At 39.4% G+C, this 26,793-nt stretch overlaps 1 long non-coding RNA gene across 2 annotated transcripts; it reads left to right on the forward strand.

Moving 5' to 3' along the window:
• Window positions 1-2,070: 2,070 nt before the first annotated feature.
• On the forward strand, window positions 2,071-4,322 carry LOC139189117 (uncharacterized). Of its 2 annotated transcripts, XR_011572649.1 has the most exons (4): window positions 2,071-2,230; window positions 2,354-2,404; window positions 3,112-3,170; window positions 4,064-4,322. It is a non-coding gene; the product is annotated as an uncharacterized lncRNA (long non-coding RNA). The 2 variants fall into 2 exon arrangements; XR_011572648.1 differs by lacking the exon at window positions 2,071-2,230 and having other exon boundaries at window positions 2,277-2,404.
• Window positions 4,323-26,793: the final 22,471 nt, after the last annotated feature.

The following is a 26,793-nucleotide window of genomic DNA, read 5'->3' on the forward strand; positions in this document are numbered from 1 at the left end:
TACCCTCTATCATGTTACCTTAGTGTCCTGCAAGAACTACCACATAAATAGATTTTGTTTTTTACTTCGGGATTACTTAGAAATGTTTCTTTAAAATAACACATGTTCCTAAGGAAATACATGTTTATCTGAAAATGCTTTCTGAAGTACGATTAATGTTTTTTTTACCAAACATTATTAGAAACGTTTTTATTACTCGAAATCGTTTTTAGTCATTTTAATCTTAACTGATATTAAAAAAATCATGTTTAATGACTTTAATTACTTGTTCCCATTCTTTCTATGATTAATTTGGGCATTGGGTGAAGTGAACACCCTCTCCCGATCAATGATTAGAGTAACAAATGATGAAACTATAAATAAAAAACAAATTAACATTTGATTTAGTGATAGCCCGTATTTGGGTGAACGCCCTCTAAAAAATATTTGCGTAATGGTCTATTTAATCATTTGAGTCCACATCGTACATCAAGATCTCTTTCATCGTCCCTGTCACCGTTCAAATATTTGAGTTCAGGCTTGCTTTAGTAGCCCTTTGAAACTCAAACTTAACTCTTTCTCTTTGTAAACATGAAATTCTATAACAAATAAGACAAGACTACTTGTACAAAGAATATTTGTATTAATGTTATGGTATGGTTACAATCTCATTACAACTTGATCCTTTGATTTGATCTCCAAAATGTCTAGATGTGTGATGTAGGGGTTATTGATTTAAGGGTCGTGATGACTTGATCTTGGATGAACAATTTCATCCAGGATTTAGCTTGTGGTGAAAGAAGAACCGGCACGTGTGGTGGTGTTTGATGACTCTCCAAAGGTTTTGGTGAAGAATGTAAATGGCTTTATGAATTCTTCTGAGTATTTGGGAATTTGGGTGTTTGAAAGTTTTAGAGTTTCAAAACTTCAGCGTCTGGGCGTGAAATGATTTCTGAACCTAGGGGTGGGTTCCGTAGTCACCATACCAAAACTTTCGTACCAATTACCGTACTAAACTTTCGGTTTGGCAAATTCTATTACCATTACCGTACCAAACTTTCGGTATACCGAAGTTCGATATTGTCAAATAATTCGGTTGGCATGGTATGGCAATGGTAATTGCCACTTTGTTTTGGGACAAAATATGTTTTTGTTTTTTTTACCCAATTCAAGGGCAAAACTTTTTTTTTGGGTACCTTTATCTCATACATTGTAGCTTAAATTTATCTATTATTTATCATTCACAATTTACACACACAATAATTCAAATGATGCTGTTTGGACCCGATTTTACACCATCGACCCGAGTAATCGAGGCCGTTGAGTGAGCATGGTTCTTAACCATCGGATGAGAAAGTTAAGATAATTTTCCATTGTTAAAAGATAATATTGTGGTTTTTAATCATAATAATTATCTCGATTTTCTTGTACAAAATAAATGTGATAAAAATCATAGCCCCAACGTAGAGACAGACAGAACAGTCCAATTTAATTTGGATTTGTTAGTAGTGTACCGTGTAGATTAGAGCATCTCGGCTTGGATTCTTATCACGTGGCATAGCATGAGATTTGCAAGGCTTGGATAATAGTGAGATAGGAGACCTAAGTAGGATAGGTTATTTATGGATGTTGTCAGATGAATTGAATTGATGATGGACTTGGCTTGCATGCCGTGTGAAATGTCACAGCCCGTCCCGGAATTTTAATTCCGAGGACGTGAAAAGACCAAAATGCCCTTAAACGGGACTAAGGGGCGAAAATTTAATAATTGGATTTACATTAGTATGTTTAAAGTTGTGTTTGGGATTTAAGTAGGGCCTCCTACCCTGATTCCCTCCCCATTTCCCGTATGTACTCTCTCTCTCATCCTCAGACCTCACTTTCTCTCTCCCTCTCCTTCGAACTCACATGGACCACCACAAAACCACCCTAAATCTATACCAACGTCAAGTTTGAGACCACCATTGGAATTCTGAGGACTTCACGATCACGTTGGTATCCATTTCAGGTAAGTTTTGCTTCGGAAAACCCCTAGTTTCCAAGTTCCCGTGAAGAGCACTGTTCATGATCTTCGAATTGGCTTTGTTTTAGGTGAAACCAAGCTCACAGTGAGCTTAAGGAAGTCCCAAGGAAGCTCGGAGTGCTTCGTTTGAAGTTTTTGGACGTAAGAACACGGAGATCGACAAGTTCAAAGTTTGGCCGGAGCTTTCGAGGCTCTTTCCGGCGAATCCCCGGCGAGTTAGGAGTTGAGGTAGGTATCAATCTCTTCGTCTCGTCAAGTACTACAACTTTCCTTTTTGTTTCACTCAATTTCGTTGAGTATTGAAGAAGTTATACTCATTTGAAAAATACCCAATTTCCGGCGACCTCCGAGGCTTTCGAGGCAGTTTCCGGCCAAACCACGGCGAACTAGGTGTTGTTCAAGGTACCATTCTCTTTGTCTCTTCAAGGGCTACAACTTTCGTTTTTGAATCACTTGATTTCGTTGAGAAATGACAAAGTTATGGCAATTTGAAAAACTGCCCAGAAAACGGCCGCCGGAAAAACCAGTCCGGCGACCCAAGGAAGAAGATGATGCGCGTGGGGGCGCGTGGGCCGTGCTTGTCTTGGCGCGTGGGGGAGCGTGCTACAGTAAAAATTATTTTAAAAATATGTCGACGTCCGTGACGTCGAGTAGATCACTGTGGTATATTCATATACCTAAATTGAACACCGTATGAGAAAGTTATTAAGGATTGTTGGTTAGGTGTTCGAATAACGTTTTATAGTTTTCACATTTAGGTAAAAATGTGAATTGACGATCCGACCGTTGGATCGTTACCAAACTTTGATACGTTGTAATACGTAATATTTGAGGATTATAGGAACTTACGGATTGGGAATCCGATTTACGGATCTTCCGGAATTGGAGTTGTAAGTCCATAATATAAAATGTTAACCGTCACTTAGTTTTGGAAATTGACGGAGATCCGACCGTTGGATGGTGATGAAATTTTAGGATGTTGTCCTAGAGATATATTGTGGACCTCTGAGTGGCAGATCTTCCGGATCGATCTACGTAGGGACGTATTTTATATAAGTTATATATTCTATCGATATGAATTCTGAGGTTGGATTTGATTACTGTTCTAGGCGGCGATCGTCATGACGCCTTGATGTGTGGTGCTAGGGAGTTGTTGGACGAACTCCAGGTGAGTGGGCAGTTTTGTTTTCCGTATATATATATACTTGACGTTTCCCAGAAATTGAATTGAAATGAAAATATGTTTAAAATGAAATGCATATGAGTTATGTGGAAAAACGGGAAGTGAAATACCATGCATAGAATTGATATGAAAAGTATATAGAAATGTGAGTTGAAATGCCATGCATGAATTAATATATGATGCATATGTATGAATTGGTGTGGTGGACGCACAGGTAAGAATTGATTTATGATGCATATGTATGAAATGGTGCGGTGGACGCACAGGTGAGTATTTATTTTTGTTATGATGATGTTGATGTATATTGAGCTCAAATCCTGCACCATAGTTTAGTGCTTATAGTATTCACCGCATCGCACGCTCGTCTTGGATCCAAGTAGATGCTAGTCGTACAGTCCACGCGGAGTGGGTACGACAGGCCAGTCGCGAGAGTGTTAGTGAGATTCCGACTGGTGGGTGACCTTAGATTATGTGCACAGATGATTGATGAGAAAGCACTAGAGCGTAACTTGTGTGCAGAAGGCCGAACAGGTCACGCGGAGTGACTCCGGCAGAGTGTGAGAGTGATAGATTTTGAGCTCTAGGTTCAACCGGGCTAATAGAGGGCCTCCGGTTGATTACTTTATTGCACCTGATATGATTTATGTTGATGCATTCATACCTTATTAATGTTGAGATGATGTGGCATGGCATAATTATGATGAAAATGTTGAGTTAATGACTTGAAGTCTTGAGAATATATATGTATATTTATATTTTACATTTCTGGGAAAGTATACGGGTTTTACGGAGAGGGGTTACAACGTTTTGAGAAATGTTTGGATTTGGAAAAGAATGGTTTTACTGACCCACTCAATTTTGGTTTTGCGCCCCTCCAGGTTCAGGAATCACAAAGGTGTGGTGACTACGAGGAATTCACGGGGTTCTGACAGATTGGACAAAATTAGGACTCACCTTCGGGTGTATCAACTTATAAATTGTATCTTAAAGCTTCCGTACTGTGTAAATGGTTACGTCACTCTCACGTGACGGCCAGCATGCCCTCCTTCGGGACGGGGTGTGTCATGAAAGGCTACCATCTATATAATTATATATATATATATATATATATATATAATTGGTGGTTGTTTAGATGAACGTTATTTGTTCAAATCCAAGCATGCAGGTTATCTTGGGATTCGATGTGATAAGACTAAACACAAGGATCGAATTTGGTTGCATTTTTGACTAAGTTCAGAGTCTTGGGAGTAGTAAGGCTTATCCAAGGCTCAGGTTAGTGGAAGAGTTTTAATAGCTTGGGAGTCTTTATCAGCTTATCAACCAGCGCATACTCGTCCCTATAAATACAAGACACCATGCAACATTTCAAACCCCTTAAATTCAACACATAACTTCCCTGCGCAAACCCTCGCTCTACGCAAAAACTCTCAACAACTGAGATTTTTATTTTCTTTTTCTCCCCGACACATCTTCAGTTTAGATAAATAACACTGTGTAGTTAACCGGTGAACATCTTCAGTTTGGATAAACAACACTGTTGCCGTATAATTAGTCCACCGCGAAGCACTTTCAGTTTGGATAAACAACACTATGTCGAGGCCAACTGGTTATCTATCCAAGTCTCGGTCGAGAAGTATTTTCAAATCCTTGTTGGTAGAGGTCATCTCATCAGTCTTCTTTACGAAGTAGGGTGTTACAGATTACTGGGTTAGGCACTTTGAACACCGAGTTGTTTTATGATTGGATACTGATAAGTGGGATTTAGAGTTCGGCATTCTGACGGTCGAACTACATTTACGATTACGACGTACATTTGCTTTGAGTACTTGTGCCAGTATAGTTTGGTGTCGATTAGGCGTGCTTATACTCTTACTAATATAATCACTGTGACCGAATCCGGTGCCGACAATTTGTGAACTTCGCATAATTAGTAGCCTTGTCTTTAGGCTCTAGAACCCGAAGGCCGAGACGTGTTCCTTCCTCGGTTGTAGTCACAAGATTAAGAAGTCAGCAGCGCGCCCAATGCCACACAACACATTCTACTCCTCGGCTAAGCTCGGTCGACGAGTTGGCACGCCTCGCACACAACCGAATGACGTAGTTATCTTATTAATTACTCGGCCTGCGCGCCACATTGGTTTGGTAGATTTTAGGTTATGCATAAAGATTCATGATGAAAATTGAGCTTACAATCCAAATAGATGTTACAAACCAAAACAAATAGAAGTTAAAGTTTCAAACCAAATGGAAAATTGGAACTAAACTTCAAAAAGTAAAATTCATTGATCAATTCTCAATCTTGAGATGTCAAAGCTTTTGGAGGAGGCATTGAACTTGTGTCAAACCTACATTACAAACAAAGAAACATATTAGTTGCAATTAAAGTTGAAAACCATTTAATAACAAATTTACTAAAATGTTTAAAGCATATCTTACTTGTTTTTACTTCTTCCATTTCCTTGTAAAATTGAAGCATATCTTCTGTTGGTTTCTTGTAGAAGTTTACTTCATCCGTCCTAAGCCAATCATTAGTACACACTAGTGTCTCTACCATTTTAGGAGTCAAGGATGCCCCAAAAGTGTCCACAACCCTCCTCCCTAGGCTAAATGCATTTTCATTTGCAACAGTAGAAGTAGAGATTGCAAAGATATCCTTGGCTATTTGTGAAAGAATTGGGAACTCTTTTGTGCTTGATTTCCACCAACTCAAGAGAACAAAGTCACCAACAACAATGCTAATATAAGTAGGGTTTTATTTTCAAACTATTTATAATTATATATCATATAATTTATAAATGATATATTATATTATATTTACGGTACAGTACGGTAATACCGTGGTAATAGTATCCCTTACCAATATTGTACCATGAAATTTCGGTACGGTACAATGACGTACCATTACTGATTGGCACAAAATGGATGGCACAATAGTTTGGCAAAAAAATTCACCCTTATCTGAACCCCTTCCTTTGTCTTGGAGCCTTCTAGTTATAGACTTTTCAAGCTTTGCATATAAAAGAACCTAGACTAGGTTTGTGTCTTGGTTCGTGATTGACTCCATCCATTAATTTAAATCAATTAATTTGTTTTATTTAAATTAAAACTAAATAAAGAATTAATAAATATAATTCTTTAACTATTTTCCGCCAAATGTTGCCACTTGTCCTCTTGATGACTCATCCAGCTTTGATGAGTCACATGTCATTTATGCAATTTGTGAGATGCATGGTACATGCCATGTAAGCCATGGCATGCCGAAATTTAATGCGTTGGTGAACATTTATTTTCACCAAAATTTGCATGTCTACACTCTTGAAGATAAAAATATCACCACTTTACAATATAAAACTTAATTTTCGCTCCACTTTGATTGAATCTGTGTATTCAATAAAAAATTGGTGGAATATGCTGACGTAGAACAAAATTAGTTTAGGTTATTGAACTAGTTTCATCTTTCGGCATAAGTCTAGCCATTTAATTTTCTAGCATAATTTTTTTCTTTTATTAAGGTCAATAAAACTTTTGTTTTAAAAAAAATGTCAATAAAACCAATTCTTTTAGAATAGTATTATGTGTGCATACCACCACCCTTTTTTTATATTGAAAATAATTTACCCTTTAACAAAAAAAAAAAAATACCAAACAAGTTACCCTAAAGCTTATGATAGAAAAGCAGGCACACACTTCCATGGAGGCTGAGAGTTGACAAATTATATTCAATCAATGATTGGTGGATTATGCATACAAAATTTCATCTTATTTAATTAATTAATTTTTATAAAATGGTCATGCATATCGAATTGGCAAATGCATTAATGTGCCCCACTGTATCAGCTTGCTATTTCTTTGGTATTCAGGACCATGTGCTTTGTCCACTTCTAATGTGTGCGAGGTGGAGTTGCTTCTATTAGCATAGCATTTTCGCTACTGAAGTACAGTATTGCAGTGTTCTGCGCAACGCTGGAGAACTCTGATTTGGAAAATGGATTATTCTTTGGATCCTGTAAAATGCGCACATGAAGCTACGGAGACGGATTTTCTCTCCACCTATCTCTCTGTACTCACTCGCTCTCTTTTCTTCCATAGCCGTTTAACTATTCTAAGTTGATTCAGTGCTCCAATTTATCCATGCCAGCAAAAGACAATCGATATCATCTTCTTAGTACTGACTTGCGCTCTCATTTCTTCCACATCCATTCAAACAATTCTAAACTGATTCAGCGCTCTAGATTATCCAGTCAGCAAAAGACAATCGATGGCATCTTCTTAGTGTTGACGCAGAGGCTGGAAGCTTTGAATCAACTTGAAGTTGTTTTGAACATATGTGAAAGCAAAGAAAGCACGGGAGGGCAGAGAGATAGAAGGTGAGAGAATCTGGATCCTCCAAAATAATGTCTTCTTATTAGTGCCGAAAGATGAACATTTATTTACTTTTGCATGCCGAAATTTAATGCGTTGGTGAACATTTATTTTCACCGAAATTTGCATGTCTACACTCTCGAAGATAAAAATATCACCACTTTACAATATAAAACTTAATTTTCGTTCCACTTTGATCGAATATGTGTATTCAACAAAAAAATGGTGGAATATGTTGATGTAGAACAAAATTAGTTTAGGTTATTGAATTAGTTTCATCTTTCAACAATAGAGTATCTCCAATGAGTATCACCAATTTTTTATTGAACATAAAAAAAATGACACATGGAATTCGAAAAAGTAAGAAAATCCAAACGCAAAAGTTGCTAGCACTCCCCTTGTAACAATAGAGTATCTCCAATGAATATGTTAAATGTCAGTCAAAATAAAAATTTATCACTTATATGGGCATTTGAAATTGATGTAAGAAAAAATTGTTCCAAATAAATTGTTAATGTGTTATAAATGAGAGCATTTTTTCTTACTATTCTTAGCTATGGTGTATGGTCACCATTCTCCTTTTGAAGTGCCATGTGTCCCAACACATAACACTAATTTTTTTATTCAATACAAATCTAGACCATCCAACTACCTCCACCCAAACCTATAATTATGGTCACCACTACTCTTTCTTGCATCAAATAGTACCACAGTTCAAGCATAATAATTTGAGGCATTTTGATAAAAGCTGAGATTCTCCCCTCCCACCTTCATCTATCTCAATCCCTTGCTATTTGTAAATATCAGTGATTTGTGAATCTTTGCTATTTTAATCCCTTTTCGCTTCGTGGGTTTCTCATTTGTTGCTAATCCCACAAATTTTGTGTGAGAGAGAGAGAGAGAGAGAGAGAGAGAGAAGGTAGGGTGTAGGGGCGTTTTTAGGAAAGATCAGAAACAACGTTCATAATTTTCAATTCAGAGTTTCGAAATCGAATTGGATCACAATTTCAATATATAAGTGTATGTTTAATATTAAAATAAAGAACAAAATGTATTCAAAACTAACAATAAAATACAAATGTTTTGGAAATAAAATATAGACAAAAAGAATAAGAGAGGATAGAGAACCAATTTATAATACACATTAAACTCGGATATATACAGTGGAATGAAGAATAATATTGCCTCGCCACTGGACCTTGTAGCTTTTGCCGATGAGTATTTATTTGAGCATTTCACGTAAGTTTCTCTGTATAAAGAGTAGGCAGTACCCAAATTAGTTGGTTTTAAGGCTTCATCAAGAGGTGCACAATAGCAATAACCACATCCCTATTGTTTCTTCGAGAGGATGAGAAGGATGGAAGGAGGTTGCGAGCTTCTACCTTTTTCTCGTTTGCTAAACATGAGTGTGTTTAAATATGAGTATAAATCCAACCCATGGTCACATCTCCTCACCCATTTCTTAATAAAAAAATTTGATACCAGTTTTACCCTCTTGTAAAATGACATCTAAGGACCAAAGCAAAAAAAAAAAAAAAAAGAAAAAAGAAAAAAAAAGGATTATCTTTTATGTTCACCACCTTTCTACCACTATCTCAATTGCTTCAAATATTTTCTTCATTTTCTATTACTCTAGTTTAATTATATATAACAGTTGTTCTAAACATTTTAGTAATGAAATAATTATTTAAAAATTTGAAGAAATGAAGGACTAGAAGAAAGAATTGGGCTTGTAGGGGTGTGATAAGAGCATATTTATGTGACTTAGTTAGCTTGTTCTTGTGCATTTATGTTGTTATTTCTTAGTTAATTATGTATTTTAAGCTATTTTCGTGTGTATATAGGTCCATAGGCCTTATAAAGCAATAAGGTGCATTTTGGTGCATTTTGGAGCAGTTTTGGGCTTGGAATGAATATCACATGAATGGAGCAAGAGGGATGGACGAAATTGAAGACCAAAGCATGCTAGGAATCAGCTAAAGAGAAGAAAAATTAATTCAAGTCAAGGAAGGAAAAGGAATCCAAGAAGAAGAAGGATTGACCAAATCAAAGTTTCCTAATCCTAATCTACAAAGGTTTCAGCCATAATTATGGTTCTTAGTCAATTTGGGACACTTTAATCTCAATCTAAGGGGGAGCCGCACCTCTTCTTTCCCTTTCTTTCTTCCTTGCCGTGTAAGGGAGCCAATCCCTTTCCTATTTTCTGCACCATTTCACCTCTCTTTCCTTTCTCTACCATGTGCACAATATTCTTGTCCACTCCATGCACTCATTGCTACATCATCCCCCACCTTTCCCTTCCATGTCGTGCCATCATCATTGTCCCCTCCATTGATCCAGATTTTATGCACCATTGCACTCAATTTCCCTTCCATGCCGTGCACTCATTCTTGTCCACTCCATTGAATCATTGTTGCACCATACCATTCCCTTTTCTTTCCCTAGTTGTGCACTCCTTCTATAAAAGGAAGTGTGTGTAACAGCCATAGGGGAGATTTTGATCCATCATCCACCACCATTCAATAGAACCAAAAACACATCCAAACACTCCTTGCCGCAGCCAACCTTCATCCTTACACATCCATTCATCTTCTCAGCCATTCTTCCATACAAATCACCACCCAAACCTTACACCAAACCTTGTGCCGTGAGTAAAGAAAGAAGGGAGCACTCTTGGATGTTCAAGCTTGATTGTTGAAGCATTCTAGGTGTAATTCGTTCTATATTTACAATGTTTAAATTCTTTTTCTTTAGTTTTACTGTGAACATGAGTGGCTAAACCCCTCTTGGCTAGGGGTGATTTCAAAGCCATGATTATGTGTGTAATATGAGTTGATAAATTCCAGTTATGAAGTCTTGAATCGTGAATGCAATTGGCTTAACAGTTTGATTGATAACTTATTTGTATTTGTTGATTAAGGGTCGACACTTAATTGGCATGCATAAATTTAATGCTAGAGTATAAGGAAGTTTCACATAATCGTTACAAACTTATATTCATATGTAGTGAAGGTCGTTGGTCACGATCGCGTTAAGTTTAATTCCTAGCATAAGTGACAAGATGTCACAGTTGCAAGTGCTTTGTCAATGCTTATGATTTTCATTGAACGTAATGATCTTTGATTGTATCTCTATTATGATGTCATGTAGGGAACTTTTGAAGAATACTTTGGGTTGTCGAATGATGTCATCCAATCTAATAAAACAAAGAAAATCTGAGGGTTAACTAGTGATGTCACAGTTAATTTAGGGCATTGTCGTTCATAATTCAATGAAGTAGTACCTAGAAATCGAGTTGTTTGCATACATGTCAGGTGTGGAGGAAAAGCCTCTAGCTAGCCCATCTAATTTCCTAAAATTGTCTTTAAACATGTTTTTAAGTTACAATCTATTTTGTTATTTTAAATTCGTCCAAAACAAAACCCCTCTTTACTTTCTTGTTTCAAATTGTTTTTAACTTGTTTTGTTTGTGTTTTTAAGTGTTTTGAGTCAAGCCCAAACCTTATTTTCGTCCAAAATTGTGTTTAGTGTCAGAAACTACCTAGTTGGTGTTTTTAGCTTATTTTGAGTCTTGTGAATTAGTTTTGAGTCTTTTGAATCTATCCTATCGTTTTTAAGTTTGATTTTGTGTCTTTGAGTCAATTTAGAATCAATTAGCAATCCCTCTTAATCCCCGGCATAGAATGATCCCTACTTATACACATACTACAATTGCCAAAAGAGGGTTTAATTTGTGTGTTAAGTAAAATTTCGCATTAGGGTGGGATTGGGTTGTCGTGAATTTTGAAATAGGGCATGAGGATGAAATTTTAAAAATGCAGCATGAGGCTTGGTCGTGGGATTTGGAAGGGGGATGGAAGGGGGTTCTGTTGGGGCATGAAGAGAGAAGGAAGGAGAGTTGCATATCGGCTAGAGATTTGGGAAGTGACCGACTCTAGAATTCTAATTGGAATAAAAATCGGGAAATGAGGTCTTGGTGGTGAGTGAAGGCTCGGCTAGGCTTATCAACACTCTAATATTTATTCTTCTGAAAATTAAAAAAGATTTAGATATATATATTAATGGTCATTTAGGAATAATAGTGAGTGGAAAATAGCATTTTAATTTTGAGTGCTGCTAGACCTACCCCCATTGTCTTATTTCTCCACCCAAATTATAATTCCACCCTCCACAAAATTAAAAAATTGAAATGCTATTTTTAATGCGTACCTAAATTCTTTTTTAATTGTTCATGTTGATGTGGTGCTCCTAGTCGGTGAGGGCAAGGACCTCGCTCTAGTCAACGTAGTTGACGCCGATAGCTTCAAGAATTGGGTCTCGACAAAGTGGCCGATGCTAGATTTGGCCATGACGGGGATAGTGACAGAGCACTTGATCTCCTCAATGAGCTAGGGGTCGGACATTTGGGCGACGCGACCCTAGGATTGGATTTCTGCAGGGATGCACTCAAGGGCCATGATGGAGCAAGCGCCACCCTCTTAGGTGATGCAGGCCTTTTTTTGTCCTTAGTTGTCAAATAAGAGGGTAAAATTTATATCAAAATTTTTATTAAAAAGTGGGTGGAAATATAAGATAATGGGGTGGATTTATCGACATTCTTACTTTTTAACTTTTCTGATAGAAAGTAACTGGGGAAATAAGATATTGGAGTTGGTCTAGCAACAATTTTAAATACGGGTCTAGTGGTATTTCTCTTCACTTGTAAGTGAGAGGTTTTAGGTTCGATTTTCACCAAAGACGAATTTGAACCACATTATTGCTAGCTCATTGTGAGGCTAAGTCCACCCTCTCCCCTTAGCATAAATAATATCATTTGTTCAAAAAAAAAAAAAAGGAAATTTAGTATTTGGGTTTGGGTAGATGAAGAAAACCCTCATCATGTTAATTATATTACAAACCTGAAAACTCAATAACAAGAGAATTCATAGAGCTACACCGGATGATGTGGTACTTTTTCGTCAATTAATTTATTAATTCTAATGTACATTGTTTTTCTTTGAAAACCAAAAGATGAAGTTATTGAGAATCATTCTATTGTAAAGGATAAAACATAGTTTTTTATTTGTTGAGATATTTTCTTGTATTCTGTTTTTGTAGTTTAAGTTTGTTAGATTGAGTGAGTGATGACAAAGCTTTGTATATATACCTTCGTAATCTTATCATTGAAGTTAAATGAAGAATATTTCCTATTGTGGCACCCATCGACTCTATCTATCGACTATCTCTTCGATCCTAGCCTTTGCTTCCTCTTTCTTCAAACCTTCATCTGCAACAATGGCAGACTCTACATCTCCCTCTGAATCTACTTCGCAGCTGAATCCATCTTATTGCAGCAAAAACTCTTTTTCTACTATCTGTGTTGGCACTTCCTCTGCACAACCTACCTGGATTCTTAACTTCAGAGCAACCTCACACATGACAAATTCAGCTGCAAATATGCAAAATTTAAAAGCTTATATTGGACTTGAGCAAGTCTACATTGGTGACAGCGAAGTTTGCCAATCTTTCATTTTGGATCCTCTCGAGTTTATACTCCTAATCATGTTTTTGAACTTAAAAATGTTCTTCATGTGCCTAATTTACAACAAAATTTTCTTTCTACAAATAAATTTGTTTGTACCATACTTGACCAATCCCGAAACTACTGAGCACCGGTCAACGTTATACCGTTAAGGACCCAGAAGAGTTTCCCTCCAACCAAAAGGCCAATCACAGCGCGACACGTGTTGACATCAGAAGCCAATCATAGCGCAACACGTGTCAACATCAGAAGCCAATCACAACACGACACGTGTCAATGTCAGAATGAAACTAGAAACTCTCTTCTATAAATATAGATCATTCTCTCACAATATTTCCGAATGTCATTTGTACTAAATCATTCACTTGAACCTATGTACTTGTGTAAATCCTTCACAATTAATGAGAACTCCTCTACTCTGTGGACGTAGCCAAAATGGGTGAACCACGTACATCTTGTGTTTGCTTCCCTATCTCTATCCATTTACATACTTATCCATACTAGTGACTGGAGCAATCTAGCGAAGGTCACAAACTTAACACTTTCTGTTGTACCAAAGTCCTCACTGATTTTGTGCATTAACATGTGGCGCCGTCTGTGGGAACGACACTTATTCCCACTCTCTTCAGCTTTGTTAAGCTGGTTTCCACCGTTCGTACACTCTCTTTTGACCAGGCATCCCTTTCCAACATGGGGAGCGAAGGAAGCCACAACACATAGAATGACACCCCTTTTACACCTAGTGCGAAGCAACGAAAGAAGGAAGGAAATAGGGTTGCTCTTCAAGCTAAAATCGATGAGCTAGAAGCTCAAAACAACAAGATAGCAATGAAGAATGAGGTCCTCTATGAGCAGTATGAGAAGCTCTTTGAGACGCTCCATGAAACTAGGCGTACTCAAACATGCAAGCTTGTTACCCTTGTGGACATCAATCATCACTTGGGTGCCCCCCAACATGGAGGGTCACCTTTCTTCGACATGGGTATCCTTGATGAGGAGCGAGCTAATCATCAAAACATTGATCAACATGAGACTTCTTTTAACCCAGCTGCTTCGACCCGAAGCAGGAGAAATGGAGGAAACACCTCATTGCAGAAGGGTTGGAAGGATCGAAAGCCGTTTATTGTGACTGCTGAGACTTCCTAAAGCAACGTTGAGAGAATCCCCTCCACATATGCTCGAAGATCAATGACCCAAGGGTTTCTGAAAGACTCGGTCCCCTCCCACGACCCAGGCCAGCTGCTAATTTAGGGAAGGAACGACAGGTCCCAAAGGAACATGAAGGTATAGGGGACTCTGAGGTATTCCGACAGACTCGCCCTAGAAGTCAGTATGGTGAGTCCAAGGAAAAATCACATGCCCTTGCTCAAACTTTCCTACTTCCAAGAGGCGATGGAGACTTACGAAAGAAAATCTCAGTGGTACATGACTCCACTCAGGACCCTTTTGTCCTACAGCTCATTGAGGAAGTAAACAAGTTGAAGGCCGAACGTGAGGCCGAGATACCTGACTGGAACCAACCCAAGCCTGACCCTCTCACAAGAAGGATCCTCGACACCTCCTTCAAGCGAAGACAAAACAAAAGCTTTTACAACTCAATACTATAATGGAGGACCCAATTGAACACTTTAACCTTTTTGGGTCCACTATGGCATATTGGATGCACACCGACTAAGAGCGATGTCTTCTCTTCCCCTCCAACCTCTCTGGCGGAGCTCTAAACTAGTATTGCCTTCTTCCATATGAGACAGTAGACTCATTTGAGGAACTGAGAAAATTGTTTGTCTCTCAACACATCTTCTAGACCGATCGCTTGCATTCTGCAGATAACTTGTACACTATTCGCCAGAAGCCAGATAAGTCATTACGTATATATGCTGGCCGCTTCAGCCATGAGTATTCCCGTTGTGCCGAGGTAGACGATAAGACTGCCTTCAAAACCTTCACGGCAGGCCTACGTGACTGTTTTTTCAAGTACATAATTAATGCCAACACTTGGAAGACTTACTCTGAGGTGATGGCGCAGGCTTACAACCATGCCTCCGCCGAGGCAAGGACATATCAAGGGAAACCCCCCACAGCCACCCCTTATCAGCAAGTAGGGAGTGGAAGCCAGATCCAACCAAATGAGAAGACTTCGACCTTCCAAACGGCAGCGGTGCCTCCCCTTACCTTACTTAATATTTTGCCAAGTCAATAGACATATCAATCTCAGGGCAAAAGAAAAGATTTCCATCCTTACTAGTCTCATTTTAGTAAAAGGAGTAAGGGACACTACCGCGATAACCAAGGGTATCACCATGATAATCCCCGACCCTAGGCAATCAACACAGTGGGTCAAGCACGTGTCAGGAGAGCCCCTACCCAGAGGTATGAGGCATACACACCTTTGAACGCCACATGCGTGGCCATTTACCCCAGCATAGCACACTTGATATCGAAGCCAAAGCCAAGGCACCCGAATTACAAGCCCACGAAGAACATGGGCACGTTTTGCTGCTACCACAAGCATAATGGCCATGACGGCGAGAAATGTATCACCCTTCGTGATCATATTGAAGTTTTAGCACGTGAAGGAAAAATTGATCAATTCCTTCTTCACCCTCCAAGGGGTAACCGTAACCAACGCCAGGTAAGTGTGATATATTCCATAAGTGGTGGCACACCCATATCTAAATCTTTCAACAGGGCCATGAAAAATAGTGAACGAGCTTTAAGGTCTGGCCACCAAGTGTTTCACGTGGAAGACATTAGGGGAGGTAAGTATCAAAAGCCTAACTGGGATCCAATATGTTTTTACCCTGAGGAAGAAAGAGGTATCATCTACCCTCATAACGACCCACTGATCGTGGAAGCTCACATAGCCAACTTTGAAGTACGACGAATCCTGGTAGACACGGGGGCTTTCGGTCAATATCATGTTTGCTGAAGCTTTCAAGGCACTTAATGTAGCTGAACACGTGCTCGATAGCTCGATTTCCCCTTTGATAAGCTTCTCCGGTGATATCGTGCAACCTTTGGGGAGCATACACTTACCTTTCACCATTGGTACAGGCCCTTACACAGCTACCATTATCACTAACTTCCTGGTGGGTGATTGCCCAACAGCATACAATGTCATCTTCGGATGCACATGCATCAATGATCTCAAGACCATGGTATCCACACATATGTTGTTGATGAAATTTCCAACCCCCTATGGCAATGCTTACATCAGAGGAGATCAACTTAGTGCACGATCATGTTACAACACTTCGGTCAAGCAACAACACCTGCCTATGCCTAAGGAAACCCTTTCTATACATGACCAAGTCATAAAGACCAGCCCAGAAGAAGCCAACTTGGATCTTCATGGGGGTAACAGTCAACCCGACGATCCTCGAGATGACTCTTTCACCCAGCAAACACAACCCACTGAAGAGTTGGAGAAGGTCTCTATCTTAAAAGATTATCCGGATCGCATGGTAAAGATTGGCACCACCCTGTCACCACCCATTCGATTGGCATTGATCTCTTTTTTGCAAGAGAACACTGAGGTCTTCGCCTGGTCATACGAAGACATGCCAAGCATCTCTCCCGATATCATCTGTCATTGCTTAAGTATTGACCCCAAGACCTAGCTAGTGAGATAGAAGCGAAGATCTTATGACGCTGAATGGTACGAGGCCATGAAGGCAAAGTTGAAAAAAATCAAAGGCATAGGCTTCATCCGTGAAGTCAATTATCCAACGTGGGTAGCAAATGTTGTCCTTGTTAAGAAGAATTCGACCAAGGAAAGTCTCCTGCTCCAAAAGGTCTTGTGGAGAATGTGTGTCGATTACACCGACCTAAACAAAGGATGCCCGAATGATAGTTTTCCTCTTCCTCTCATAGACAGACTTATAGACTCTACGGCAGGGTGTGAACTTCTGAGCTTCATGGATGCTTACTCAAGATACAACTAAATCCTCATGAACCCTTCGGACAAAAAACACACAGCATTCACTACTGACAGATGACTATATTGCTATAAAGTCATGCCTTTCAGCCTAAAGAATGCAGGAGCGACTTATCAGAGACTGGTCAATTCAATGTTCGCCGAACAGATTGGGAAGAGCATGGAAGTTTACATTGATGATATGCTAGTCAAGAGCAAACATGATGACCAACACATCACAACCTATCTGAAACTTTCACCATTTTGAAGAGGTATCGAATGAGGTTGAACCCCAACAAATGTGCCTTTGGCGTAGGCTTTGGCAAATTCTTAGGTTTCATGATAAGCCAACGAGGCATTGAGGCTAATCCCGAGAAGATCAGAGCAATCATCGACATGAAGGAACCAGTAACTTCAAAAGACATCCAGAGCCTTACTGGCAAGGTGGCAGCCTTAACTAGGTTCATCTCTAAGGCCACAGACAGATGTGTTCCTTTCTTCAAAGCACTTAAGGGAAGTAAGAAGTATATTACATGGACAGATGAATGTACTGAGGCATTCAAGAACCTCAAAGACTACATGAGTAAAACCCCTTTTCTCTCCAAACTTGAGGTTGGTGACACTCTCATTATCTATCTGTTGGTATCGACTTCAGCAGTGAGTTCCGTTTTCATTCAAAAGGATGGTAATGTTGAACGGCCTTTCTACTACGCTAGCAATCCTTTACAAGATGCGGAGACACGATATTCCAACATTGAGAAATTAGCTCTAGCATTGGTCATGTTTTCTCGAAAACTTCGCCCTTACTTCCAAGCACACTCTATCATCGTGCTTACCAATCATCATCTTTGATAAATACTCCAAAGTTCTGACACTTCCGGGCGAATGATCAAATGGGCAATAACATTGGGTGAGTTTGACATCTCCTACCAACCAAAGGCAGCTGAGAAGGGCCAAGCAGTGGCAGACTTCATCGCTGACTTCACATATCCTGTTGCCATTGTTTCTACGCCTAAAGAAGTGGTTTCATTACCCTCAGATGCTTAGAAAATAGAACCAACAACCCCAGCATGGAGTCTATATGTTGATGGCTCGTCCAACCAACATGGTTGTGGAGCAGGACTAGTCCTTACGACCCCTGACAAAGTGGCGATGAAGTATGCTCTTCGTTTCAAATTCAAGGTGTCGAACAATGAGGCTGAATATGAAGCCCCCATAGCAGGCTTACGTTTGGCCAAACACCTTGGGGTTAAATGAATTGATATCTTCAGTGACTCCCAATTGGTGGTTAACCAGGTCACCAACAACTTTGACGCTAAAGATAGCTCCATGGCAGCATATCTGGCACAAACACAATTGTTGCTTAAGTACTTCCACTACCAGATTACCCAAATTCCTCGAGCTGCAAACAGTCATGCAGATGCTTTGGCTTGCCTCGCCTCAACGGTGGAAGACAAGATTGGGAGAAAAATTCAGGTCGAATTGTTGGCAGCACTAAGCACCATGGTTGCGGAAGTGTGCAACTTACAACAAGGAAATAGTTGGATTACCCCGATTTATAGATTCCTTACTCATGGCACCCTTCCAAATGACAAAGTCCAAGCTAAGAAGATTTGATACAAGGCTACCCGTTACTTGATCATTAATGACGAACTCTACAAGAGGGGTTTTAACCTACCATACCTAAGATGCCTTACGCCCGCAGAGGCGGAAACTGTCCTTCGGGAAATACATGAAAGAGTCTGCAGAGATCATGCTGGATCTTGATCCCTAGCACACAAGGCTTTTCGCCAAAGATATTACTGGCCAACACTCTACCAAGATGCCATCAGAATATCCCGCTCATGTGATAAGTGTAAACTCTACGCAACTATTCCTCACTCACCTCCCGAACTGCTTACTCCTATGATCAGCCCTTGGCCCTTCGCCCAATAGGGACTTGATTTGATTGGCCCAATGCCTGCAGGGAAGGGCAAGGTTCGCTATGCAATCGTTGCAGTTGACTACTTCACAAAGTGGGCCGAAGTATAACCCTTGGCAACCATTACTGAGGCAAAAATAGAAGACTTCGTATGGAAGAACATCCTTTGCAGATTCGGCATTCCCAATGCGATAGTCACTGACAACGGGCGACAGTTCAATAACAATAAGTTCAGGATGTTCTGCTCTAAGTTCAACATCAACTTATGTTTTGCCTCCCCAGCTCATCCCCAGTTTAATGGACAAGTTGAAACCATCAATAAAATAATCAAGCGAACTTTGAAAACCAGCTTGGACAAGGCTAAAGATTGTTGGCCAGAATTTGTACCCCAAGTTCTTTGGTCATACCGCACTTCGTATCGGACATCAACAGAAGAAACCCCATTCTCACTTACCTTTGGTACAGAGGCAGTTGTTCCACTTGAGCTTTAACAAGCAACATTCCGAGTCCAAAACTAGGTGCAAAGCGAAAATGACAAACAACTTACCCTCAACTTAGATCTAGTCGAGGAACACAGAAACCAGGCTCATTTGAGGAATGTTGCCTACAAGCAGCGCATCTCCAACTACTATGACTCAAGGGTTAAACCTCGTTCTTTCAAAGTGGGGGACTGGGTATTGAAGAAAAGATTACTCTGCCACATAGTCCCAAGTGAAGGAACACTTAGTCCAAACTGGGATGGACCATTTGAAGTTGTTGGCATCAGTCCCCTAGCTCCTACAAGCTTAGAAGCTCCGATAGCAAGACCCTTGGCCATTCATGGAACGCTGATCACTTGAAGTACTATTACAAGTAAACTCACATTGTACAAATGTTAAGCTTCAGCCATTCGGCATCCTATGTAACGAAGACTATTTTGCATGAATTCAATAAAGAGGTGATTTAGACAACTTTATCCTAATCCTCTTACATTCCTAGCAATGAAACACTCGGGTTCAAAGCTTCAACATGAATGCTTCCAACATGAAACAAAGTCTAAGTATATGTCAACAAGACTATACAAATAAACGAACAGCTTCACAGTATATTCGTTCAATCATGCATTCCAACACATTCATACATAAGCCAACTGTGCTTTGAAAGGGTTCAACATATTTTGTGTCATTCGACACTTGCTACAATATGCCTAGACACCTTGCCCTTATTCTTACCCATCAGGTGATGAAATGTGAAGAAGGAACTCATTTTCATGCCACCAACTAGGTGATGAAATGTACAACCCGTACTCTCCTTCATGCCACTAACCAGGTGATGACATGTACAACCCGTACTTCAATATCATTTGGCAACTTGCCACTCATGCCACCAACCAAGTGAAGAAGGAACTCATCTTCATGCCACCAACCAGGTGATGAAATGTACAACCTATACTCTCCTTTATGCCACCAACCAGGTGAAGAAGGAACTCATCTTCATGCCACCAACCAGGTGAAGAATGAACTCATCTTCATGCCACCAACCAGGTGATGAAATGTACAACCCATACTCTCCTTCATGCCACCAACCAAGTGATGAAATGTACAACCAGTACTCTAATATCATTTGGCAACTTGCCATTCGTGCCACCAACCAGGTGATGAAATGTACAACCCGTACTTTAATATCATTTGGCAACTTGCCACTCATGCCACCAACCAAGTGAAGAAGGAACTCATCTTTATGCCACCAACCAGGTGATGAAATGTACAACCTGTACTCTCCTTCATGCCACCAACCAGGTGATAAAATGTACAACCCGTACTCTAATATAATTTGGCAACTTGCCATTCATGCCACCAACCAGGGGAAGACGGAACTCACCTTCGTACCACCATCCAAGTGATGAAAGCAACTCATCATTCATTCCACCTACCAGAAGATGAGTGGTACAACTTGCACATGTGAACTCCTAGCATTCACAAATAATCAAAAACCCTCAAGCTTGACAACTCAACTAGAGGAGCACTTATGCCCAACAAGAGTTATAGTCACCAACAAAGTCTTATTGCAAGCCAACAACAACTTCAATGCATGGCATACGAAGATCAAGCTATTCAGCCCTCTTGCATCTGCTTCAAACATTTCCCCTCTGTAACAATGCAAACATTACAACTCATAGAAAGCTTCACACACTCTTGATCAAGACACTGTGAAGCAAAACCAATTTATGGTGCCAACAAGAGCTTCATCAATGGAAGGCAACCACAATTCTCAAAAGCTTCACACACTCTTGATCAAGATAGTGTGAAGCAAAACCAATTTATGGTACCAATAAGAGCTTCATCAAAGAAGTTCAACCACAATTCTCAAAACCTTCACACACTCTTGAGCAAGACAGTGTAAAGCAAAACCAATTTATGGTGCCAACAAGAGCTTCATCAATGGAGGGCAACCACAATTCTCTAAAGCTTCACACACTTTTGATCAAGACAGTGTGAAGCAAAACCAATTTATGGTGCCAACAAGAGCTTCATCAAAGGAGTTCAACCACAATTCTCAAAAGCTTCACACACTCTTGATCAAGACAGTGTGAAGCAAAACCAATTTATGGTGCCAACAAGAGCTTCATCAATAGAGGGCAACCATAATTTTCAAAAGCTTCACAAACTCTTGATCAAGACAGTGTGAAGCAAAACCAATTTATGGTGCCAACAATAAGAGCTTCATCAATAGATGGCAACCACAATTCTCAAAAACTTCACACACTCTTGATCAAGACAGTGTGAAGCAAAACCAATTTATGGTGCCAACAAGAGCTTCATCAAAGCTTCACCTATAAAAGCTTCAACACAAAAGCTTCACCCACAAAAACTTCAACACAAAAGCTTCATCTACAAAAGCTTGACCTACAAAAGCTTGACCCACAAAAGCTTGACCCATAAAAGCTTGACCTACAAAAACTTCACCTACAAAAGCTTCACCCATAAAAGCTTGACCCACAAAAACAAAAGCTTGACCCACAAAAGCTTGACCCACAAAAGCTTCACCTACAAAAGCTTGACCCACAAAAGCTCGACCCACAAAGCTTCACCTACAAAAGCTTCACTTACAAAAGCTTGACCCACAAAAGCTTCACCTACAAAAGCTTCACCTACAAAAGCTTGACCCACAAAACTTCACCCACAAAAGCTTCACCTACAAAACTTCAACACAAAAGTTTCACCTACAAAAGCTTCACAATATCTTGATCAAGATAGTGTGAAGCAAAATCAATTCATGGTACCCAACAAAGCTTGACCTACAAAAGCTTGACCCACAAAAGCTTGACCCACAAAAGCTTGACCCACAAAAGCTTCACCTACAAAAGCTTGACCCACAAAAGCTTCGCCTACAAAAGCTTGACCCACAAAAGCTTCACCCACAAAAGCTTCACCTACAAAACTTCAACATAAAAGCTTCACTTACAAAAGCTTCACATTATCTTGATCAAGATAGTGTGAAGCAAAATCAATTTATGGTGCCCAACAAAGCTTCAACCTCAAAGCTTCACCTACAAAAGTTTAAATATATATATATATATATATATATATATATTAATTCTTTTTTTGGAAATTCGAAAATTCAAAAATTCGGAAATTCAAAAATTCAAAAATTCGAAAATTCGAAAAAAAAAATTGCCTAGGCCTCCTCTTTTTTGGGCCTAACAACTTTCATAACAAATATGTATGAAGAAGGAGTTTTGGGCTACCACTTAGCAAGGAAATGCCTTATTCGTCAACTCCCTCGACCGGAGACTTGGGGGACTCCTACCATATGCTACTGCACCTTGATACTTGGAAGTCTCACGACCACTTAGTGACTTGGATTTTTCAAGTCTCCAAACGAGAAGTTTTCCTCACTCGGGAAATTAAGGGAACACTACCTCAACCTACATGTTTCACTCATAAAGCTTCAACATACAAGCTTCAATAAAAGGAAAAATTCAAAGAACTTAGTGAAGAAAGCCTTGGTGTATTTAACACAATACGTTGAAATGAAGCAAAGCTTGTTTATTGATATCTCCGATAAGTTACAAATATGTACATATACATGAATCAAAATAAACAAACAAGAGGGAGCCTTCACAAAGGTTGCTCAGGAAAAGTCTCAGCAGTCGGCAGAGCCTCAGAAAGAGGAGGCACCAGAGGGTGATTATTTGGAGCCTCAGTATTAGGCAGAACCCTAGAAGGAGAAGGCACCGAAGGTTGATCATTTAGAGCTTCATTACACGGTACAACCCCAGAAGACGAAGGCAATAAATGCTTTTGGAACAAACGCACAAACCTCTGATGATCAAGTAAAATCTGACCATCAGATTCTTGCAGCTGGTCGAGCTTCCTCTTCATGTTTGTAGCATAGTCATGTGCAAGCCTGTGCAACTGTTTATTCTCATGCTTGAGCCCTCTGATCTTCTATTTGAGACTTATCACTTCAGCGGCCAATGATTCAACTTGGCGGGTTTGAGCAAATAGGCGTTGGGCCATATTAGACACAGAACCTGCACACTGAACATTGAGAGCCAGATAATCCTTAACAGCCAACTCATCAGACCGTTTGGAAAGTAGTCTGTTATCTTTGGGAGTGAGAAGGTTCCTGGCCACTACCGCAGCGGTCATATCATTCTTCATCACAGAGTCCCCAACAGTAAGAGGACCAGTAGGAGATAAGAAGGATAGGCGTCGTATGTTGTCTTGAGAAGGCATTGCTGCCTCTTCACCAAAGTTCAAGTCAAAACGACGGTCGGATGGACTAGACATTCTCAGAAATGATGAAGAAGAAATGAGGTGCAATAAATCTCTAAAGTAAGGGGAAAATTCCTATAAGCAATAACTCTCTGAATGTACTTCTTGCACACAATTGGTGCCCTTATAAAAGAAAGGGCAACATGGTTGTTGGTTCAAGAATCGAAAAGACACCACTCTCTAGATTCCGAAAAGGCACCACTTTCCACACGCAAAATCAGCTCATTGGGTACCACAGATAACTTTGCCAAAGATCTCTGACAAAGTTTAGGCACATAAATTTTGAAGGTCCAGCTACCCTACTATTACCCACAAGGGTAAAGGAACATCACCACTGCTTGATAACTAGAAAGTCTCAATGTGTGTCAACCTCCGTGCTCCGTGGCAAGGCAGACTGGCAAAAATGCCTAACCTTTACTCACATTCGAGAAAACACACCCAACAAGATTGCTTGCTCAAAAATCGAAGAGGCACCACTCTCCGAATCTCGAGAGCCAGACTCCCAACAAGATTACTTTCTCAAAAATCGAAGAGACACTGCTCTCCGAATCTCAAGAGTCAGACTCCCAACAAGATTGCTTTCTCAAAAATAAAAAAGGCATCGTTCTCCGAATCTCGAGAGCCAGATCCCTGATAGGATTGCTTGTTCGAAAATCGAAAAGGCATCGCTCTCCGAACTTCGAGAATCAGATTTCCTTGGATAAAGCTTATCTGAAATCTTCATACGCAACATCAGCTTTCCAGATACTGCATACCACTTTTTCAAAGCGCTCCAACAAAGTTAAAACATGTGAAGCTTGTAGCTCCCACTACATTGCTATGACCAAGAAGGGTAAAGGAATAACATTATTACTTGCTTAAAAATCGAAGACAAAATTTGATGCGTAAAATAACTAAACACATAAATTAAACCCTCTTTTTATCAATTGTAGTAAAGTATGTAAGTAGGGATCGTTCTAGGCCGGGGATTAGGAGGGATTGCTAAACACTTGAAACTGACTTAAAAACATAAAAACAAAATTTAAAACACTAAACTAGACTCAAAGAATGCAAAACTATACTTTAAAATACTTAAACAAACATAAAACTCAAAACAGCAACCTAATGACTCAAAACTGCCTAAAAACCACTTTCTGGGCAGTTTTGAGAACCTAACAAGAACTTGGACGAAGTTGGATGAAAACTTGAATCAAAACACTTAGAAACACAAATCAAAACACTTTCTAACTAATCTAAGACTTCAAAATAAAGGGGGATTTGTTTTGGACGAAAATTGAAAACAAAACAGAAACTTTAAAACAAAACAGATTGTAAAACGTTTTTGGATGAAAAGGATGGATAAAAGGCTAGTTAGGAGGTTCTTCTCCACACATGACACACTTGCAAACAAAATGATTTTCAGTTGTTCTTTCAATAAATTATGAAACTCAACACCCCAAGTTAATTAGATACGCTTAAATTAACCTTCAAGTTCTCCTTAAGTTAATGAATTGGATGGAAAAGCGCATACAACAATTCAAAGCATTCCTCAAAGGTTCCTTACGTGATGAGCACAATAAAGATACAATCAAGAATCATGAAGCACAATGAGAACTATAAGTGTTGACGAGGCATTCGTTACTATGATGAGCATGAAACTAGTGCCAAGAATTCATTCAACGCGATCGTTTTCAAACGACCTTCACTACTTGTGATTATAAGATTGTAACTATTAGGTGAAACTCCCTCATAATCTAGCATCATATTCATGCATGAAAACTAAGCGTGCACTCTCAATCAACATACACAAATAAGTTATCAATCAAGTAGATGAACGAATTGAATCCGCAACTTATGAAATAACAACTGAATGTAATCAAATCATATTGCAAGCATGTACATGGTTTCGAATCACCCCCCAACTAAGGGGGTTTAGTTCCTCATTCTTGCAATACAAAGATACATAAAATTAGACATTAAAATCAAAGGAAAGAAAACACCTAAAATGCTCCAACTTGGAAAGCAAGTGCATCAATGGATCTCCCTTCCTCCTTGTTGCGGCATGAAGCTTGTGGACAGATTTTTGGGTGGATTTATGGTGTAGAATGGATGGGGAATGATATGGAGGGGTTTAGGGTGAGTGTGGAAGAGTGTTTGATGGTTGGAAGGTGGTGGAGAACTAGGCAAAGAGGGTGGAAGAAGGTGGAGTGGCTGTTATGTTTTCTAGGCACTAGAATGGTGTTTTTGGGGTGTTTTGCTTCCTAGGGTGTGTATGGACGAATTTCTGTGATAAAATGATGAATATGGGGGATTATTCTTTGGCCAAGGGGTGTAAACATGTATTTATAGGCCCCAAAAACCTTAGAAAATCAGGTTAGGCTAGGGATGAAATGCATGGCAAGTTGGTGTGTGTGGTGTGCAATGGTCCAAGGGTGAAAATGAAGTGATGATGCAAAGTGTGAAGGGTAAAATGGAGTGGTGTTGCAACCAAGGGTAAAATGAAAATGGCTTTAAACACTAAAATAACTAAAGAAACACAACGTAAACGCACAAGAACAAGCCAATTAAGTCGCATAAATATGCTCCTATCAAATTCCCCCACACTTAGGTTTTGCTAGTCCTCGAGCAAAACAAAGAAATAAAACGAAACAAAACAAATAAAACACAACCTAAACCTTCCAACATTTGCCTCAGGGATTTCCAATGCACATGACATGTTAAAAATCATTATCCCCACAGATTTGAGTCATCTTTACACTTAAGCACATACTTAATCATAGTCACCACTTACTAGTTCACAATTAATCAATTAAAACAATGTTTTTGATGTAGTAACATGCCTTAGAGAATTCGCTCAATTCCTTACAAGATATGCACTCAATTTTCACTCAGATTTTCCAACTACACACCCTATACTAGTTATATGTGAGAAGATTGATGTAGATATGAAAACGAATGCTCACATATATGTATCACAAAGAAAGCAATTTCTGGAGTTAATAAGCATGTTTAGATATGATCTCATGAATGGAATGCTATTACTTAGACGCGAGAACCAGTGACACCATATGCTCATACCAAATTCAAACTCCACAAATTGAAACACATAACACTCAAGATTGAAGTCAAAGGTTGTAACGGGCTTGGGG

The sequence above is a fragment of the Malus domestica genome, chromosome 11, assembly GCF_042453785.1.
Source record: "Malus domestica chromosome 11, GDT2T_hap1".
Lineage (NCBI taxonomy): Eukaryota > Viridiplantae > Streptophyta > Magnoliopsida > Rosales > Rosaceae > Malus > Malus domestica.